A 9,481-nucleotide genomic window follows, 5' to 3' on the forward strand; every position below is an offset into this window, starting at 1 on the left:
AGAGACCGAGAGTGTGTGAGAGAGAGGAGACCAAGAAGAAAGAATGAGAGTGAGACAGCGAGATAACAAAGAACGAGATAAAAGAGAGCAAAAGAGAGAGAAAAAAAAGAAGAAATCAAGAGAAAGATCCAGAGGTTGAGAGAGTAAGAAGAGTCAGACAACGAGAGCGCGAAGAATAAATGAAAAGAAAAGTACGGATGGTACAATATAGAAAAATAAATTAAAATAAGGGAGATTTTCAATAATAGAAAAATAAAGGAAACTATTTACACAAAATAACAAAACTTTAACCTTCTTTGATAGAGGTTGATAAAGTATATCAGTGTCTATCAATGATAGAAATTGATAGAAGTCTGTCACTAATAGATGCTGATAGAAGTCTATCAGTGTATACCAGTATTTTCTATTATTATAAATAGTTTGACATTTTTTCTATCGATAAAAATTTTCCTCAAAATAAATCAAGAGAATAATTGTGGAGAGATAAAATTAAATAGATAAGAAAATGGGAAATTATTGTAAATAGCAAACACGTGAAACTGTATTTAAATATGGCAAAAAATTAGCAAAAACATGGAAAGAGAATACGCGCCTTTTCAATCTTTTAACATACCAAAATTGAGCTTAATATTTTGAACGAATTCTGCGTGTTTTCTTCGGCCATTTCTTCTTCTTCTTTCTCTATACTTTTTGAACATCAATCAGTTGGCAATTGAGTTCGGTAATACAACCAAGTTTGATTATCGGCATGTTATCAGTAATCAAGTTCAATTTCTTCTTCTTTTATTCTTCTCCTTCCATTTATTAAGTGTCTATTTAGGTTACTCTTAAATTTATGTGTAAGTTATTCTTTGATATAGCTCTCCAAAAGAGCTATTTATTTTCACCTAAATCATATTAGTTCTCATGAATTTAATGTTTCATTGAGTATTTTGACAGGAAAATGAGTAAAGGAGAGCATCGAGACATTTTCGGGTGCAATTCGGATCGAAACGGAGCACTTAACAACAACTGGAAGGTGAAAAGGCAAAAATGCATCTGGAACAATATATCAACTTTGCACTTTACGTTTACCTTACGCTTGAAGGCAGTAGTTGATGATAATTCGTGGAGCATAGTGACGTTGTCCTGGAGCGTAGCTACGCTCTAGAGTTTGACTGAAAAACATAACAAATGCGCATGCATGTTTTGGAGGGCAGGACCTTGTTATGTCCTGCGTTACCCTATGACAACAAAAGCTAGTGTAGTTACGCTGTCCTACCCCAAGTCAATTTTTTAAATACCCTCTCAATTTTTTAGGGAAAAATTATGGAGGGAAAGGAGAAGAAACCAACCCAAGTCAATTTTTTTTTTTCTTTTTTACATCCTAGCTTAGATTTTTGATATTTTGAATTGTAATTAGGATTTGAAGCTATTCCCTCCTTTTTATCTTTGTCTATGGAGATTCGGAGATAAGTGTTAATCTAGTTTTGGGAGTAAATCCTATGTAATTACTTGAGATTTTATGTCTCTTTGAATATGTTTAAATTTGTTGATGTATGTTTCTTGTATCGATTGATGCCCTTACCATTGAATGTACGTCATAGCTAATCAATTTAATAGCTTGCATGATGTCTTTTCCTTCATCTAGCTATAATCACAAGTAGCATGTAATTGAATATTGTATGCTAAGATTTTTAGACTAGAATCTTAGAATGCATGTTTCAATTAGGTTAAAGGAAAATTGGTTAATTGGTTAGACTATCCAACTAACTAATCAACACATTAGAACTCTAGGACTTAATGCGCATGCTCTAAGTTTTAATACCTTCGTCTTCATTTTCTCTTTTCTAGGCTTTTCTAATTTAGAGAGGAAGAAACAAGTAGAATAATTTCTTTGAAGCGTTGGCATTCGCGGTTCAATTTCTTTGAAGAAGAATCATTTCGCATGGGTCAAGCAATTAATAGCAGGTCGGGGCGATCTTGGGTTTCATTAATCACGGGACACTTGTTTAGAGATTTTGCGTGATTTTTTTTTTTTGACATTTTACATTGGGTGGACTTAACTATGTAACTTGGTTTGGCCTTTTTATGGACTTTGCTACTTTTGTAATTATTTTGCCCAATTTTCTATATTTGGTAATCCCCCTTAGAAAATATACATTAAATCTAAATTTGAAAAATTTTAAAGATAATTATTTTAAATGACAAAACAACTCAAAATATTTTGAAATATAGAAATATACGATATCGATAAATAGTAAAATTTGCTATATTTTAAAATAAGTTAGGTTTTTTTTTTTTTTTTTCTTGAAAGCAGCCAAATTTACAAATACTTAAAAGTCTGATTTTCAAACAAAAATAAATAATTTGAGGGGTACCTTTCAAAATATATATATATATATTGGCTGTATTTGATTACGTGATCTGTCTTTGGTCACGAGTATAACTTAAAGAACTAAAACCCCTCCCTCACCTTCACATTTGTTGTATTAATAAAAGAAGTATAGTTTGATAGAAATAATTGCAATAATTGAATAGAGGTGTGATAGTACTCTTTTTTAAATTTTAAACTTCGCAATTATTCAAATTTTGTCTTTATATAAGAATTTAGAATTTCAAATGATTTCATTTTTCAAAATATTCAGAATTTTAATATAATATTCAGTAATTAATTTAATATTCAACCGACACTTTCCACATCTTGTCGTCTTCAATTTCAAACCCACAATTTCCAAACCTTTGTCTACTCACTCGGGTTGTTTGTAAAATGGTCATGGATGAGTTTGTAATGTTATGTAACTTGAAATTTATGTTCGAATAGAGTATTTTGGGTCAGATTTATAATATCATATTATGTTTTCACGGTTTTTATTCTAATGCATTTGTCTATCGTTTTCATGTTTCACAAATTCATTTATGTTCTACCCTCAGTTCTTCATACATTTCTATATTCTTTTAATTTCCAATAATCCTGATTATATCTCAGTCTCTCAAACAGTCCTTTATAGGGCTCGTTTAGTAGGAAATCTATTTCGTGTTTTCATATATATACTTGATAGCTTCAGAAATTGGATTTTAATTTAAATAGTTTGTTTAAAATGTATTTAATATTATATTTATATATCATGAAACTAGTTGTTGCTTCCAGAATTTATATTATTTGGCTCATAGAATTCGAAAACAATTTTTAAAAGTAAAATTAGAGTTGTCCACTAGACACATATTTACCGAACTCAATAAATCTAAAAAACATAAAACAAAATCTAGATACTATTAGTGTCGAAATTAAAATACTGATGACAAACAACATGTAAGGATGTCAATTTTATCAAGATTAAAACACCTTTTGATACTTTGGACTTCATTTTATATTAATTTTTTATATCATAATAAGTTAAATAATAATAATAATAGTTTTCATATAAGGAAAATATGCTATTAAAATATATTGAAAAATTATTTCAAATGATAAAACTGTTGAAAATATTTACATGATATAGCAAAATTTTAAAACTATTAATAATAGATGTTGATAGGCGCTGATAGACTTCTATCAGTGTCTATTAATATCACTGATAGACACTTATCTATCAGTGTCTATCATCGTCTACTATTGATAGTTCTAAAATTATACTATATTCTGTAAATATTTTGGTTCATTTTTTTATATTTAAAAATAACCCAAATATATTTTTACCATTTATAAAGAAAAGTTTAATACGTACTATTTTTAAAATTTTATTTTTTTAAAAAAAATATTAACATAATAAACTTATCTCTAGAAACTACTTTTAATATTATTTGAAAGAATATACTAAAACTAGACAATTGAAATTACAATCAAATATCTAAACGGTAAGGTTAAAAGGTATGCCTAAAAGGTACGCGGGCAAAATATCAATACCAATTAAACATTCATTCAAGAAAATGAAAAAAATTATGCAAATTAATAATAAAGAAAAAGATTATTTTCAAAGTGAACTAAAATATTACAAATATTACAAAGTTTCACCACTATCAAACTACAATTATGTTATGATAGATACAGATAGCAGTCTATGACAATCTATCTCTAATTCATGTCATGATAGATATAGATAGCAGTCTATGGTGATCTATCAGAGATACTATGATATTGTATTATTATTTGTAAATATTTTCATCGATTTTATCATATATAATATTTTTTAAAAAAAAAATTATGATTATTATTTTTTAATTACAAAGATGATCAGAATTGATCAGGTGGGAAAGTTGGAGCTAAGCTACAAACATGTTGATAAAATTATTTTAATTAATTCATATTTTATATTTCTAATATGAGAAGACATACCAAACAGAACTTACAATATCACAACACGGTGTAAAACTAGATTTTGTAAATTATGTTATAAATCATGTTAACGAAATTTGAATAAAAGGTTGTAAATGAAATGATAATAATGAGTTATGGATCGTTTTAACTTATGAAACACAGATACTTTATACGAGACAAAAAATACGTATTAGATATCGATACTTTTAGATATTTTTCCGATACGTATTTATTTTTACATTTACATTTTTCTAAAAGAAAAAAGATAAACAACTCATCTAATCTTTCTCAATTTAAAACTAGATGACCTATTTAAAAAACTTACTACTTGAGTCTAAAACTAAAAGAAAAAAATAATAATAAAAGACCGAATCTTAGAAATCTAATATTCATCTTTACATTTGAGTCCTACAAAATCTACCAAAATATAAACTATTTGAATATCCAATTCAATGAAGAACTTTTCCGTTTATTTTTATGCTTCTCTCTATTCATTTTCTTCTTTTCTGATCAATAAGAGTCACTTTTTTATTACATTTTATCGACTATTTTACTTCAATATTTAGATGTTGTTTTTTGTATTGTATTTTGATATCCGTATTGTATTTTGTACTATTGTCATTAATTTGTATGTTAAATTTATCTATATCCTCGAATTTCTTTTTTTTAAGAAAAAGAAACCTATCTTCAACCTATCGATATTTTAGTTTTTAAAAATTGACGTATCTATGCATCCTTCGTATCTATCTCTCATATTTGTATCCATATCTGTACTTCATAGGTTTTAACATAGTTGAAAGGATGTACCATCAAAGTAATTAAAAACCTATCCCAAGATTTACAATTACAGGTGATTGTGATTAAAACAGATGTTGAAATTCATTATTCAAATAAAAATAAAAACAAGAGGACGTTTCCTTATCAACATTGAAGGCCAACTAATCTTCCACAATACATATTTAAACAACATTTCTTTTTCTGGAAATCACAATGGCTTCCGATCAAAGCTAAAAGAGGAGGACTAACATGGATTGACTCGATTTCGGGGGTCGCAATTTTCAGGCTTGGAGATGCTCCTTTTGTCACCAGTGCAGCTGTCGTACCGCGGCGGCCGACCACATTCCGCAACCGATTGTTTGTTAGCGTCGTTAGTGCTCGGAGTTTGTAATTTCTGAAAGTCCAGTAGCATCCGGCTGGTCTCTGTCTCCATCAGAAACTCCGAATCCGAGCTCTCGTCGCTGATGAGGCAATTCTCGGACCCATCACACCACTCCGACGCTGTCTCGTTGAAGGCGGCGTTGTAGCCTGCTGGGTTGAACAGCAGAATGAGAATCAGAATTGCCATGGTTGGCATCAGAAATGTTGTAGCCATGGTGTTTGAGGAAAGTCCCATGTGAACAATAATTAGAAGAGAGGGAAGTGTTGGGTGGGGAAGATTCTGTATTGGGTGTATGATTTCTTTACTTTTAAATTTGCAAATTATTTATTTACATATTTATAAATATAACAACCAATTTTATCACTCCTTACAATTATCCTAATATATATTGTTGAAGATTTTAATGAAAATTTTTAATTAGGTCAAAATAAGTACAATATTCTAATTACAACAAAGAATTGTCCCACTTCTTTATAAATATAACTGATTCACTGACTATCACATCCTACATCTGTTCTATATAGAGAATTTAAGCTTCTTCGTGAGATGTTTATATGTTGGGTTAGGTTGAATTTTTTTTTGTTTCTCATATGCCAGTTGTTCGGGTTGTAAACTTTTTTAGTCCAAACAATTGATCTTATTAAATAATGAACTAAATCAAATTCAACCATAAAAATATTTGAGTTGGGTTGGTTCTATTTATTTATTTAAATTTTAATTTTTTTAAGAAATAAAATGTTAATATGTAAAATATTATTTAATTATTTTCAATTAATTAAATTAAGATTTGCAATTCAATTTATATATATATATATATATATATGATAAATTGCAATTTAAGATTATTTGGATTGGGGCTTTAATGCTTGTGGCTAAACTATCATTGAGGCATGAGTCCAAATATCATACGAACCAATTTCATTTTATTGATGAAGACATGTGGCCTTTCTTGAAATTTATTATTTTGTTGTCTCCAAATTTAAATATAAGATATATTTTAATTTGTAATTGGTTCCAAAATTAATAATAGACAATAGTTTATCGGTAATTTGTAAATAATGATTTGCAATTTAAGATTATTTAGTAAATTGCAATTGAAAATAATATATTCTAAAGAATTGGATTTCATAATCTTAAAAAGTTATTTTTAAGAGTATTTAGAGAATAAATAATAAAAAAAATTAAAATACATATATAGTTGTATTGTAAGTAAAAAGTTGTTTTTTAAAATTAATAATAATTTCAGGTTGATTATGTTTAACATAAACCAATTTTAGGTAAATCCAAACACTAACAAATAACAAAATCCATCAAGTTTTCACTTATTTGAACTCAATTCAACTTAAAATTGTATCGGGTGAATTGGATTGTTCGCATTTTCTTTTCGATCATCAAGTTTTTTTTTTTTTTTTTTTTTCAATAGCATCCAACAAGTCTTGGTCCTATATTCGAATCATAACAAGTACGCTTTATGGAATTGGAATTTCAACTTCATTAGAGTTGGAGAAAGAAGGTTAAATCCCTACCAAAACATCTTCAATATAATATAATATATTCAACCAAATTTTGCTTAACCCTTTGTATTTATGTTTAATTCGAAATAAAAAAAAAAAAGAAATCAAAGGCCATTGCTATGTGTGTTTAGTTTGATTATTCTCTTCAAAACAAAGTGTTATAACTGAATGAAAAAAAGGGAAAATACATTTTTCGTCTCTAGGTTGTAGGTCTAGCTTTCTATTTAATCCCTAGGTTTTAAAATGTTACGTATTAGTGAGTTTGGTTTCAATTTAATTCCTAAATTTCAAAATGTTATAATTTTACTCTTGACATTTGAGTTTTGCTTCAATTTGGTTTCTATGTTTCAAGATTTACTCTCTTAAACTCGATTAATTATTAAATACCCATTTTTTTTGTCTTTAATGTTAATTTATGTTAATAAATTAGAATAATCAAAATAATTGTAATTAATTAAGTTTCCCTATTTTTTTTTATTAGTTTTGAAATTAAAATTAAAATTTAACTTCATAATTATTTTTAATTAATTAATTGAAATTGATGTAATGATTGAAAGTGAGTATTTAGTGAAAAATTGAGGTTAAAACTATAAAAATCTTGAAGCCTAGGGACTGGATTGAAACAAAACTCAAATTTTAAAGGTATAATTATAACATCTTGAAACTTAGGGACTAAATTGAAACAAAACTCAAAGCTTAATGACCAAATGTATAATAATTTAAAATCTAAATATCAAATAGAAATTAAATCCAAAATTTATGGACTAAAAAATATACTTTTCCTATAAAAAAAAAAAAAAAAAAATGCCCCTTGCGACATAGAACCATTTTTCAATGATGAATTTTACTTCTAGAAAATCTTCAAAGAATTTTGAGGAAGTATGTCTCTAGGGAATTTTCTCTGAATACTCTCTCATTTTTAGATTTTAACTTGTGAATCTTGATATGAAGGGGATGATGGAGAGCTGGTCTCATGGACATTGTCATGGGCATGGTGTGAGCTTGGGCTTAAATGACTCATGGGCCCAACCATTTGGGTTGGGGCTTTAATGCTTGTGGGCTAAACTATCATTTATTCATGAGTCCAAATACCATTTGAACCAATTTCATTTTATTCATGAAGACATGTGGCGTTATTTGAAATTTGTCATTTTGTTGGCTCCAAATTTAATTTCAAGATATATGTTAATTTGTAATTGGTTCTAAATTTAATAATAGGCAATAATTTACCATCCATTTTTCAATATTTTTGCCTCTAGGAGAAATTGAAATATATATATATTAGACACAAAAGTAGCCATCAAAATGTCCAAACAAAAAAATATTTTTGATAAAAATGAACATTTTAATCCTTTTTTAAAGACTAGGTTACAAGTTTAATTCATAAATTTTCATGTCTATTTGATCCTTGAACTTTCAAAAGTGTCTAACAGTGATATGATCCTTTCAATTTTGTGTCTAATAAGCCTCTAAGCTTTAGAAAAATGTCAAATAGATTTTTAAACATTCAAATTTATGTCAATTAAATTTTTTAACTTTAAAAAATGTCAAGTATGATGGAAATGGTTAAGGTTCGTGAGCGAAAACGGAGATCGGACCCAAATCTCAAAACTTACAGAATAAAAAATTTTACAGAAACAAGAAACACAAACCATATGCATTTAATTAATTTTACAGCATGCAAAGAGAAATTAACAGAAGGAAAATGGGTTTAGAAAACTCTTATCTTTGAAGACTGATCTTCAATGGAAATCCCTTGAACGGAACGAACACAACCACGGAAGCTACCTCAGTATTCTTTGGATGAGAATCCAGGAGTTTTGTGGGCTCTGGCTATTTTGGAAGAGAGGGATTTTGAGAGAGATGAGAGGAAGAGAAGAATTCAAAACTCTTATGTTTTCTCTGTGTTTTGTTCTGTTAGTTTCTGTGAAAACTAGAGGGAAAAGAAGAAGCACAACTCCCCATTTCCCCGATCTTTAATGTCGGATGTCAACCGACATTAGATCGTGTTATAAAAGGTCTTTAATGCTAGTTGTCTTTAATGTCATTTTTAAACCGACATTATAAATGACCAAGATGTCAATGTCAGTGATCTTCAATGCCAATTTTCAGCCGACATTTAATACTATTTTCAATGTCGATTTTCAACCAACATTGAATATTATCTTTAGTGTCGATTTTCACCTACTTTTTGTCAGTAATTATTCGCTATTAAATGCCTATCATCGTTTTGTCATTATATATATATATATATATATATATATATATATATATACACATTGCTTGCGCACGTGTAAATCAATAGTATTTCTTACCTGTACATACATAAAATAAAATCTTAACTGCTTGTATGTATACAACAATAAACAAAAGTTAATTAATTCACAACAAAAAAAAAAATAATAAATTGTTTAACTAAGTAACCTATTAGCAAGGTATATTGATATTGATACATAAAGCTCGAAAGTCTGAAGTTCGAGAGAGCTGGTTGTCTATTTGGAGGGTTCGAAT

At 28.1% G+C, this 9,481-nt stretch overlaps 1 long non-coding RNA gene across 1 annotated transcript; it reads left to right on the forward strand.

The window, feature by feature from the left end:
- Positions 1 to 567: 567 nt before the first annotated feature.
- Positions 568 to 1,594, forward strand: LOC150038573 (uncharacterized). The gene is made up of 2 exons (XR_016525331.1): positions 568 to 757; positions 940 to 1,594. It is a non-coding gene; the product is annotated as an uncharacterized LOC150038573 (long non-coding RNA).
- The last annotated feature ends 7,887 nt before the right edge of the window (positions 1,595 to 9,481 follow it).

The sequence above is a fragment of the Benincasa hispida genome, chromosome 1, assembly GCF_027475165.1.
Source record: "Benincasa hispida cultivar pf3 chromosome 1, pf3_genome.v1.1, whole genome shotgun sequence".
Classification (NCBI taxonomy): domain Eukaryota; kingdom Viridiplantae; phylum Streptophyta; class Magnoliopsida; order Cucurbitales; family Cucurbitaceae; genus Benincasa; species Benincasa hispida.